The sequence below is a fragment of the Callospermophilus lateralis genome, chromosome 15 (genome assembly GCF_048772815.1).
Source record: "Callospermophilus lateralis isolate mCalLat2 chromosome 15, mCalLat2.hap1, whole genome shotgun sequence".
In the NCBI taxonomy this organism is placed as follows: domain Eukaryota; kingdom Metazoa; phylum Chordata; class Mammalia; order Rodentia; family Sciuridae; genus Callospermophilus; species Callospermophilus lateralis.
Window position 1 is genome coordinate 15720773 of NC_135319.1, and position 9365 is coordinate 15730137.

The window sequence follows — 9365 nt, forward strand, 5'->3', positions numbered from 1 at the left end:
TGACTGGAACAGAAAGAAGTCTTTATACACAGAAATGCTGCAATGAAGTGGCCTCACGATTAACAATCCAGTCAATGAAGACCCACTAAAAATAACATTTATAAACCTCCAGTTGCCTTCTTCTTATCCCATTCTGATTCTCGTAAAATCAGAAGGCTGAGCCCACCCACTTGTTTTATACATGGAGAAATTCAAGGATAGGGAGAAGTTGTTTTTCACACAAGTCCACACGATCAGTTCAAGTATATCCTGAACAGATCCCAACCCAAGTACTGGTGTTCTGGGACTCTCAGGTTCACTATGGGACTCTCTTATAGGTGACTAAGATGCATTGAACAATTCAGTAAATAGGGGTCCAAGATGAAACCACTTCATATTCTTCTGGATACAAATTATGTTTTAGTTAACATTCCTATGACAGGCAGACAAAAAATATTCGGTGCTCTGCATAGATTCTTATGCAGTCCTCATGACATAACTGTAGACCAACTTTCAAAGAAGCTGCACAATAGACTTTAATTATCTAGATGATTCATATCCCTCTTCATTAGATTCCTGTGTATTCTTAAAAAAATATGCCTGAAGAATTTAGGCTAATAGATTAACCATTTTGCAAGGCTTGACACAGAGAAAATGACTTTTGAGTCCACTTTATTCTGTATGTAGGAAGATGTTTATGCAGTCAGTCAGGTATTATTGACTCTAACTTTCTAACAGATCATGATATTAACATCACATTATAAGTTGAGTATTCCCTCTCAGAAATGCTTGAGGCCAGGAATGTTTTGAATTTTGGATTTTTTAAAAATTTGAAATAGTTGCATATACAAATGAGATATCTTGGGGACGAGACTCAAATCTAACTGAAAATTCATTTACATTTAATGGACCTTATACATGTAGCTTGAAGGTAATTCTACACAATAATTTAAAATAATTTTGGGCATAAAACAAAATTTAATGAAGAGGAATCATCCACTGAGTATAACGTTCAAGTGCTGACAAAGTTTCAGATATTTAGAGTATTTTGTATTTCGGATTTTCAGATTAGGGATGCTCAACTTTGTATTTCAGCCATGGTCTTTGATGACAGGTTATGTTAACAACATGTTTGAACATTTCCCATTACTAGTCAAGAAATGTTCCAGGTCATCTCAATGTTTTGGGATGTTAATGAGAGACTGTAGACATTACTCAGAAACCCAGTTACAGAGGAGTAGGGCTTTCTCCTTCTGAAATCATTTATAAATCATTTTTAAAAGTCAATAAGAAGTTAGAACTGGAAAACATTTTAATTCTTGTTTTGCAGAACAAAACAAAGTTCTAAGAAAAGTCTAAAATATGTCTAACTATTTTCTGTATGCCTTTCATAAGATCAGACTGAAAGCTTATTTATCAATTTATCCCCAACACTTTGTTCAGGTCTAGCTACACAGTACAAACTCATAAAATATAGACTAATGGGTAAATTCATGAATTAAATGGCTTATAGATAATACCGTTTATATACATATTTATATATTTTGGAGTACTGGGGATTGAACTCAGGGGTACTCAACCACTGAACCACATCCCCAGCCCTATTTTGTATTTTATTTAGAGACAGGGTCTCACTAAGTACTTAGTGCCTCACTTTTTCTGAGGCTGGCTTTGAACTTGCAATCCTCCTGCCTCAGCCTCCTGAGTTGCTGGGATTACAGGTGTGCACCACTGCGCCCAGCTACAAATTTATACTTTAAAAAGCAAACTGCCAAACTGTAATTTGTCTAAAGATCAAATGGAGCAGATGAAATGCCTTTAAAAAGGGAATTGCTGCCTATGGATTTACATGAACACTCATTAGATGCTTGACATCCGCCTCTAACATACAACTGGGAGACAACTTTTCAAATGAACACCTAAAGATGGTGAAATTGTGCCACAGATTTCATGAGATACTTATTTGATCTTCACAATTAATTGAAGATTTGAGTCTAGATTTTATTAAAACTATGTTGTGGATGTTGAATTATTTATTTCCATTTTTTTAAAATGTTATTGCTAATTAAAATGAGTGAAGGGAAATATACAAGTCAAGGAATGCTATTACAGAATAAAAAGACAAAGCAAAAAAAAAAAACAAGCAAAACAAAATGTCTGGGAAGCAACAGAAAGAGTCATTAGCTGAAACTGATGACAGAAGTTTTTCTGGTAGAAAGATTGGGAAGTTGGGATCAGGACTGGATGAGGTACGCCTACTGGGATCTTGACTGCTCTGAACCCCACGTACACCACCAGATGGCAGAAGCTCCTTGGTGTGTGTGAGAGGTCATTACCAACATGTTGGGATGAAATAATTTGGATCAAATTTTAAAAATACATGTCAGAAAGGGCGAAGAAATAGAACACACACACATACACACACACACACACACACATACACATGCACGCACACAAACACACAATTCAGACATATTCTTTTAAAAAACATTTCCATAAGTTTGCAGTCTCTTTTTTTTTAATATAAAAAATGAAGACTCCTTTAAACAGAATCACTGATATATTACTATTTCTTATTCCAGAATATTCAAATACCAGATAGTTAACTTTCACAGCAAAACAAGTCTCTGGAAGAAGTCCAGAGAGCACAACCACTTCTGTGTTGAAGGGCTTAATACATAACCTCCTAAATTAACATAGCTAAAATATAATACTGGATGCCTGACCACCATGGATAACAACATTTCTAAGAGAAATGCTTTGGTTAGAAAGGGATATTGAGTTTTATAAATATAAGAAGGCACTGGAATGTCCATCTCTACTGTACATGTTCATTTCTTTGAACCCCTTTCTTCCCAGTAATTTAAGATCCATTTTCGCCCTCAAGATGCTGCTAATTATATCAGTGATACTGCAGAAGAAGGATCCAGAATTAGATCAGCACACACAATAAAACCACCCATTCCTTTCTAGAGAGACTTTCTAGTTGGTTCTGCAGGACCTTTGGTTAGGCTCTCTGGATAGAGCATCCAAACTACTTGCTGTATTTGGTCTTGCTGGGCAACATTGTATTTTAACTGTTTTTTATAGTGTAAACCAGAAACTCTAGTTTCTCTAAAGCAGCATTGTCAAATACACAATGTTTTTTTCATACTGTATTTTACAAATGTAAATATAAACAGCTGAGATTAATAATGTTTTATTTGTAACAACATTCCAAAATATTATTACATTGGTATTTAATCAATATAAAAATTGATAAATGAGATTTTTTTGGTATTAATTTGTTTTGCAAAACAAATTTGGTGTGTATTTTACCCTTGCAGTACATCTCCACTCACACCAGGTATATATGTTGCTATCATAATAAACAGCACAGCTATTTATAACTCAGCTTGCTATCATAATAAACAGCACAGCTTTGTCTATCTAATAAATGGATAAATAAACGAACCCCTTAATAAATCACATCAAAAATCTTTCTGAAATTTGTTCAAATTTGCTCACCCTTTCGGTTCTGAGTATTATTTTGTTACTTGAAATTGATCGAAACTGTGCACAATGTAATACTGAACAGCTTTTTTTCCAGATATTTAGACCAAAACAAATCTGAAAATAGAATAATGTTCCTAAAATGAAGGTAAGCAAAATCCTTCCACTACTACTTTATCTCAATATCAAATGTCAAAATAATGAAAAATTATTTTTATTGAGATCATATTTAAAAAACTTCTGATTTTATCAGCAAGAATGATAACTGAATGTGGGGAAAAAGGTGCACTCATACATTGCTGGTGGGACTGCAAACTGGTGCAACCACTTTGGAATGCCATATGGAAAGTCTTCAGAAAACTTGGAATGGAACCACCATTTGACCCATCTATCCCACTCCTTAGTCTATACCCAAAGGACTTAAAATCAGAATATTACAGTGACACAGCCACATCAATGTTTACAGCAGTTCAATTCACAATAACTAAACTGAGGAACCTATCTAGATGTCCTTCAACAGATGAATGGATAAAGAAAATGTGATACACACACATACACACACACACACACACACACACACACACAATGGAATATTACTCTTCCTTAAAGAACAATGAAATTTTGGCATTTGCAGGTAAATGATGGAGCTAGAGAATATCATGCTAAGCGAAATAAGCCAAACCCAAAAAAAACAAAGACCAAATGTTTTCTCTGATAAGTGAATGCCGATCCATAATTTGGGGGTGGGGTAGGGAAGAATGAAGGAACTTTGGATTGGGCAGAGGGGAGTGAGGGGAGGGGATCAGAAGGGGTGTTGGGGTGGGAAGGACGGTGGAATGAGATAGACATTATTACTCTATATACATGTAAGACTACACTACTGGTTTGATTCTGCACCATGTACAGCCAGAGGAATGAGAATTTGTGCTCTGTTGGTGTACAATGTGTCAAAATGCATTCACTGTCATGTATAACTAATTAGAACAAACTAAAATTAAAAAAAAGAAAATTGTAAATTGGAACACTTAATTCTGAGAAATTTGCTACTGAAACAGTAATTTTTCTAAACTCTTTATAAACTGAATGTATTTCAATTATAAAACTGTGCTAGTTTCTCCAAAAGAAAAAGAAAAAAGAATGATACCTAACACCACAGCATAGCAACACTTTTTTTTTGGTACCAGGGATTGAACCTGGGGGTTCTTAACCACTGAGCCACATACCCAGCCCTTTTTACTTATTTTTTTTTAATTTTGAGGCAGGGTCTCAATAAGTTTAGAGTCTCACTAAGTTGCTGAGGCTGGCTTTAATTTGCGATCCTCCTGCCTCAGCCTCCCAAGCTGCTGGGATTACAACATTCTTAATTTTAAGCTAATATTTGGGATGAACTAAGTAGCAAAGAAAAAAGAAAGAGTTTTCCTGATTCTAAGGGACCTGAAATAATCTGGGTGAACTATTTGGTTTTGATCTTGGACCTACTTCTCTGTTTCTAGGTCCCATAGAAATCTGAATCATATGGGATGATTAGTTCTTTGGGATCATTTTTTTAAACACACGTTGTGCACCTCCCAAAGATTATGAGGGACCATCAGTCTACACTGCCATTGTGGCTACCCTACCATCTCAGCAAGTATTTTCAGCGTCCTTTTCATCCAGATGCAGCACAGGAGGGACTTTTATGAGAAACAGCAGCAGGTGTACGTACCAAGGTGAGTGGGAGGCTGCGCCGCACCAGCAACTGCGTAATGAAAGGCTCCAAATGTCATTGCTGATGCTCGAGACTGGGAGCCCTGAAGTTGTTCTGCCACATATTTATATCCTTGCTAAAGAGCCTGAGATGCTGCTTAGATAATATTATGGTGTGTGTTTTCTAAAATAAGCTGTAGACAGCACTTGCCAAAAATCGCTCTATTTTTAATTGGTTGTTTATTTATTTTTGAGGGGTGGGGAGGAATTCAGTGCCCGGGGAAAACCACTAGATGGAGAGTTTAGCAGTGAGGAGAAAGTGTGCAACCTGGGCAAGCAAGACAAACAGCATCCCTTCTGAGCGCATCTGTGAGCCTGGAGGAGGTGTCTGTGCCCTTTCCTTCCCTTTTCTCTAGTTTCCTTAGCTAGTTGGTGTCCTTTTGATGCGTTCTTCCTGCAACCTGTATCCTATTAGACCAATTCTGCAGCTCTCACTTGGCTTCCCAACTTTTCCAAACATTTCCTCTGCCTGCCCAGTCAGACCTTATCATAAAGTTCTACTCAATGACCAAATGACCAATGGATCAAGTGACAAGCAGGGAGTCTAACAGCCTAACACTGCTCCAGCCCCTCACCCTTTTCAAGATGATAGTGTCTCCCTGGAGTCTGAACAGTATTTCAGAAGAAAACAGTCTTATTCCTGATTTCAAAACAAAGGTATGCATTCAGTGGTGTGTGTTCCAGATGGCAGAGGAAGAGAGCAAGAGCAGGATTTGGAAAAAAAGACGGGGAACAGCATTTTAGGAAGGCAGGGCTGTGGATCCCAAACCAGGTTGTACTGTTCATTCCATCCAACCCCAGAGAGGCTAGAACTCGCATCTTTGAACAGCAGGTCAGCATCCATGACCTTGCATCTCCACTTGGCTCTCACCTATTCAATGTGGTGTGGTAATCAGTATATTTAATACAGACAAGAGTCACAGAAATGCAAAAGGGACAATGAACCTTGGCTCCTCTTGATTAGTGGACATTTTTATAATAGAGTCTTAATTATTGAGCCACTGTTTCACTGGCTACTTAGAATTGGCCTGCATAAATCACATTAAGCAGAAACCTGGCCCAATGCGTGAAGCCGCAGAACTCAAGGAGAAAGAGGAACTGTGAAAACCATTTAGTTAAGGAAGTTGTAGGAGCTGGGAGGTTTCTTTAACCCCTCCAAACCTCCTCTGTCAGATTTCAGTGATAGGCAACATCGCCCATTATTATCAACTCTCTCTATAAATACCTTCAGCAAATATTTATTAATTTGCTTGTTGTGCACCAGGTATAGCTTCAGGAACTAGAAAGAACAGTAAGTAACTTAGATAGTCACAGGTCCTTGCTCTCATAAACCTCACATTCAAGGAAGACGGTAAACAAATAAATAGATAGGAAAACACTGCTGCATGTTATGAAAATAAAATGAAATGTGATAGGGTAAGGAGGAGTTCTTTTAAATGGGGTAATTTATGATGAATTCAGCCTACTATTTTGGAACTGAGACCTGAAATGACCAAAAAATACAAACAAAAAAAAAAAGTGTCCAGGAGCTAGAGGGTTTCACACTGAGAAATACTGAAACATGCCTGACTTTGGTGGCTAAAATAAATTCCATTAATATTGGAGGAAACAAAAAGCCTTGTGCAAATGACACTTAACACTTATGAGGATTAAAAATATGGCACTGTTTTGTTATTAGCTTACACTGGCCACTTACACAACCCAAATCCATATTAATTTTTAAACCACAGCTCTTCTTATTGCCCTAGATCTAATTTTATAGCCATTCTAGTAGAAGAGTCAATGGGCAAGAAATAGATGACAATAAGGACCCTCTACTTAATTTCAACAAAATGCCTAAATTAATTCAAAAGGAACCCTTTAATTTACAATTTCAGAAAAAGCAACATGATGGTCCACAGAAAAACTTAAAGTGTTAATTTAAATAAAGTTAGATTTTGTGTGGTTTAAGCTTAAGTTGTATTTTGTTAACCAACTTTATAAACTTATCACAGCAAATTATGATTTTTGTAGCTGTGAGCTTATGTACTCTACTGAGAATAAATCTGCTTATCTGAGTTTTTTCCTTCATCCACTCATTTCATTCACTTACTCTAAAAACTGTGTCCTCATTTGGCAAAGCCAAGTCAATTTGTAGGTTTAGAGGGTCGTCTTTTCATTTTTTTTAACCTTATTCAACTTTTTAAAAACTTTCCAAAATTTTTGGTACTTTGCAGGTATAAAAGTTTAAAGTCTACAATATATATTATTTCCTCAATAATTATTTCCTCAATAATTCTTCAAAGCATGGTCTGGTATCTTATGGGACAGAACAACATTTTGGTCAAGGTTCAGCTCTATTCAAACAGTCAACTGTATATTTGTTAAAACACAGGTTTCAGGCTCAATCATAGACTAAGAAAACCAGAAACTCATGGGATGAGGTTATGAAATCTGCATTTCAAACCATCACCCTAAGTAATTCTCACACACTGAGAATCCAAACTCCAGATTGTTGAATTTTATGCTCCATAGCGAGCCCTTCAATGCATGTTTTCAAAGCCATTTAAAAGAATTAGACAAGATCATAGATCCCCAAGTACTTTCACAAACATCTTGTTCCATTCTCACAACCACCAAATGAGGGAGGCAGAATGACTAAATCCTATGGGTTTCCCTTTACAGTTAAGAGAGCTGAAATTCTAAGGGAGGGAGAAAAATGATGCGACCCCTGCAGGTGATTAGTAGAATGCAGACTGGGGGCTGGAGGAGCTCCTGTTCCCTGGCCTTCCTTCCCCACCTGCTGCAAACTTGTCATGCAAGGGACAGCTCAGACAGTTGGTGCTGTGTGGAAAGAGGCCTGGCTCATAGCAGCAGGCTGCTGTGGCTTCCCCCGCCACATCTGTCACCTGGGCCCTCTCAGCGGCACTACATGACCCTTGTTTCTTTAATATTTCTGATCCTTCACAAGTACTTCGAGCATTAAATCATCTAGGTCAAATGTGCCACTGGGGGCATCAGTAAGTTCTGGGGTCTCTCTGGGTGTCTTCTGAATGCTTCTGTGAGCATGGAGTAGGGACAGGAAATTGTGGAAGAAATCAAAGATGTTTTGAGGCAGGAGGAAGCCTACAGAAGGGAATCAAAGACTGAGAATCTAGTCACAGCATGGCATATTTTAAGTACCCTGAAGCAATTCTCTTGGAAAAGTCATACAGGGGCAGGTCTCTTTCCTAATATCCACACTCCAGCTTGTGGAGCAAGGGCAGAGATCTCAGCTAACCATGACAATCAGGGGCTGGCTTCCACTCTGTGCCCCATACTGTACGTTAATCTCATTTAATTAGAAGAACCATACAGTCAGGTGGGGAGTACTCATGTAGCAACAGAAGAAATTGAGTTTCCAAGTCAAAATCTTGTTTATATTCTCAGGACAACTGGGGCAAAGTTAAGAGCTTGACCCCAAGACCTACGTGACCCTACACTTATCCTCATGCATTGACCCTGCAGAACAACAATAAATCCTTCAATGGTTGGACTTAAGATAAAGAAATTTAAAAGACAATATATATATTTAAAAGTCAATATATACTTAAATATATGTATTTAAAAGTAAAGGGTATTTTCTTCTTATTTGGCACTTAATCAATAGCTAACTAAACCTATTTTTACTCAATAAACAGTGCTGGTAGAAGAGATGTGTGATGTTATCAGAAACAAGAGCTGTTCCACACAGATTGTACATTACACACTTAACAAGAGCAAAACTAGTTTGCATTGATGTGTGACTAGCTATGTTCTCCCTATCCTTCCTAGCAGGAAGACAGGCAGCATTTCTCCAGGAGAATCCACTGCCACCTGACTAAATTAGATCGTCCACATTTATGCTTTGAGTTGGTGTCATTATCTCAGCTGCAGTGTGGGAGTTTAAACCCATAATCTCTGCATATTGAGAACGGATAAGACCCAATCTGAAAAACTGCAAGAGCTTGAGAAATTCACTCATCCACTATACTTCATTCTGGTGATGAATTTTAAATGCAGACCCTTCAGAATTTCCAGCAGAGGAAAGGAACTTCTGCTAATTGAATGTTCAATGTACCAACTGACAGAAACTAACAAGTGTACCGCTGAATCACATCAAGTGTTTAGAATGCAACCATGTGACAGGT